The following is a 3,425-nucleotide window of genomic DNA, read 5'->3' as shown; positions in this document are numbered from 1 at the left end:
TTTAACATCTTTACTATGACACGAGATTAAAAAAATGGTAATCACTCAAATTGCTTACTTGTTCCATGGAAACATTGGTAATTATGTTCATTCTAGAAGATCCAATGTGAAAATTTTCCTCTAAAACATAATTGGGAAGGAAGCTCTATTTTCTCTCTTCTAAGAAAACGCTCTATTTGGATTATGATACCACAAAACCTAGATACATAAGGCCATATAGGATGAGGCTAAATGAAAGGACCTCCAGGATATGGAAACAAGAGCTTTATCTTGTGTGATTGCTGTTCTTAATGTCCTATGTTATTTTTCTTCTCTTTTCTTCCCTTTGGTTAATCTCATATTGTCACAGAATCTGACTTTGTTATCTGGCATATTGTATATGCATTTATTTGTTTATTTGAAATAGGAAAGGGAAGGGAGAAAAACAAGATGATTGGGAGGGAGTAGGTGAGGGAAATGGGGATAAAAACATGAGAAGGCGTGTCAATGTGTGAGAAGTAATGTATCTACTATCTGGCGAATACAACTGTAACCCCTCTATACATTACAATAAAAAGAAAATGCTCTATTTCCTTTTTTATTGATAAAACTATAATGCTTAATTTCAGTCTTGTCTCAGGCATTAAAGGAATTACTGCTATCTGTTAACCATTTTCCTCCTTTTTTTTACTTTTTAGGTATGAAGGATTGAACTAAAAACCTCCAACTTAAGAAGTATTTACTCATTTACTCTACCACTTGAGCCATACCCGTAGTACTTTTGCTTTTACTTTGTTTTTCAGACTAGTTTTTTTTTTAAATCTCAGCTTAATTTTATTTTTTTTATTTTTATTTTATTTTTATTTTTTTTTTTGCCAGTCATGGGCTTGAGCTCAGGGCCTGAGCACTGTCCTTGGACTTTCTCAAGGTTAGAGCTCTACCACTTGAGCCTCAGCACCACTTCCGGCTTTTTTCTATGTATGTGGTACCGAGGAATCGAACCCGGGTCTTCATGCATGCTAGGCAAGCACTTTAACCACTAGGCCAAACTCCCGGCCCCTAGTTTTTTTTTTAAAACTAAAAGGGTTGACAGTCTTATTTTCACCTTTCGCAATACAAATGAAATCTGTACTTTTTTGTCCCACTTCTCTCCTCCAAATCAATTATCTTGATAAAGGAAGCAAGTCTTCCTTGTCATGCAGTTGGAAAATACCCAGAGTCTCAGCATAATTATCTCCTGATGAACTTGAACAAATAATGTAAAACTGATAGAGGGCCTCCCCCACCCCTCTTTCCTTATCTGTCTGGTCGAGCCATTCCTGGCCGAGTGGGCACTGTCATGGGATGAGCAGGAAGCCTCAATAATAGAGGGATCATTGGCCTGTGGATGGCCTCATTCCAGGAGCAAGTCCCACAGGCATCATCCCAGGAGGGGCCCTTCCTTGGCATCATGGGAGGGCCTTCTAGATGGGGTGCTGGTATCATACCAGGTCAAGGAGGACCCTGGAGACTTGGAGAAGATGGGCTCACTGCCCCGGCAGGAGGAGGAGCAGAGAATGGAGTGGGAGGTTATCTTCCCTTGTGGAAATGCAGCCGTTGTCTTGTCACAGACTCTTGTTCCTGCTCTTCCATCCATTTCTGAGAGTAGCCTTTCACATTCTCTTTGTGTTTCCTACCGCTGCAGTGTGTCTTTCTCACAGATGGAGAGGCATGGGTGAGGTATGTGTCTCTGTCATCACAATAAAATTTGGGCATGTTGCTGCACGCCTCTAGGAAATGACCCAGACTGGGTCTTATACTTTTGCCCCAGGCTGGTTTCACAGGAGAATCTCTCTCCCTCTGCCTACTGAGTAGCTGGGATTATAGGCGTGTACTGCCAGTCACTCCTTTATTATAAGGCTAGTTTCCAGTTATCTTTTGAAAGTTGGGGTAGAGATAAATCCACTAAATAATTAGCAACTTGGGAACTTTTACTTTCCATGCTGGGACTTGAACCCAAGCCTCCCACATGCTAGGCAAGTGCTCTATTAATAAGCTGCACCCTAGTTCCTCAATTTTTAAATTCTATGCTAATAAATGCCATACCTTCTGTTCAGGTTTTTTTTAAAAAAAATTTAGTGGTTTCACAATTATGATTTCACCTTTCTCTTTTAGCTATTATTATTTTTGCTATATTTCTCTTGTAGCTATTATTCCTATTTTTAAAGGTGGGTCAGCTGACTACCACCCCACAAAAGGAACCCATGGAAGAAAAGAAGGAAAGACTATGGCTTCTGGAGCCAGATTATCTGGGTTTAAGTCCTGGTTCTGTTCCTATTTTAGAGCTCAACCTCCCGGCCTCCTAGTCTTTTTCACTATAAAATAGGTAGTTTGGTAAGGATAATCGTTACCCATAGAATGTAACTGCAACTTATATATGTGAGGGGCATAGATACAAGGTCAAACTAAACCTGATTTCCCAGGAAGAAAAACTGCTTCAGAGTTTTACACTGTATCACAAAAGCTGATAAATGTCATCCTACAGTACAATGGCAAACAGAAGCCTTGAATATAAGACAGCTTTGGAAATAGCCTCCTTGTCAATTGGCAGCTGGGAAGCCTTTGGTAAGTGCCATAATGTCTGGCGTCATATTTTTCCTCAGCTGTGAGAAGGAGATAACAGTGGCTCTTCCTTGGTATATCTGTGATGCAAAGCCCAGAGCATAATGTCATGACCACAGTAGGCTGTCAATAAATATGACAGTCATCACTGCTATGTTGTCCTTATCACCATTATTCACTAGGCCAGGAACTTTATGTGTATTTTCAGTGACTCCTCAATGTCAGGAAGTCTCATTTGCACAGGCCACACATATTGAATAATTTGTGAAATTATGCTTGAGTGTATGAAAATCCCACCTTTTCGTTTCCATGGTCATTATTCTCATGTGCTTTCTAGCAGGTTCCTGCTATTTTAAAATGACTATCACTTTAGATATATTGGCCTTTACGGTATGAAGTGAATCTGGTGAACCCAGAGGTTGATTTTTTTTAAAATGCAGCACTCTGACAGCCAGTATGAAGCAGCACACAGAAGAAAAGCAAAAAGGCATAAGTCATATTTCAGTGCTGATTAAAAATGACACAAGAGCTGGGTGCTTGTGTCTCGCACCTATAATCCTAGCTACTCAGGAGGCTGAGATCTGAGGATTGCTGTTCAAAGCCAAAAGCCAGTCCAGGCAGGAAAGGCCATGAGACTCTTTCCTCCAAGTAACCACCAGAAAACTGGAACTGACACTGTGGCTTAAAATAGAAAAGTACTAGTCATGATTGAAAAGGATCAGAGACAGTACCCTGGCATGGAATTTAAGCCCTACTACCTACCAGATAAATACATAAGCAAACAAATGAACAAATAAATTAATAAAACTGATACTGGGTTAGTTACAATACCATGATATTAAATG

General features: G+C 39.9%; 1 pseudogene; it reads right to left on the bottom strand.

Annotated features, from left to right (window-relative positions):
• Positions 1-1,275: 1,275 nt before the first annotated feature.
• LOC150067387 (U1 small nuclear ribonucleoprotein C pseudogene) lies at positions 1,276-1,734 on the bottom strand (annotated as a pseudogene).
• Between the last annotated feature and the right edge of the window lie 1,691 nt (positions 1,735-3,425).

This window comes from Megascapheus bottae, chromosome 2, assembly GCF_031878675.1.
Source record: "Megascapheus bottae isolate mThoBot1 chromosome 2, mThoBot2.hap1, whole genome shotgun sequence".
NCBI lineage: Eukaryota > Metazoa > Chordata > Mammalia > Rodentia > Geomyidae > Megascapheus > Megascapheus bottae.
The sequence above is the reverse complement of the archived record's forward strand: the minus strand, read 5'-3'. Positions and strand labels throughout refer to the sequence as shown.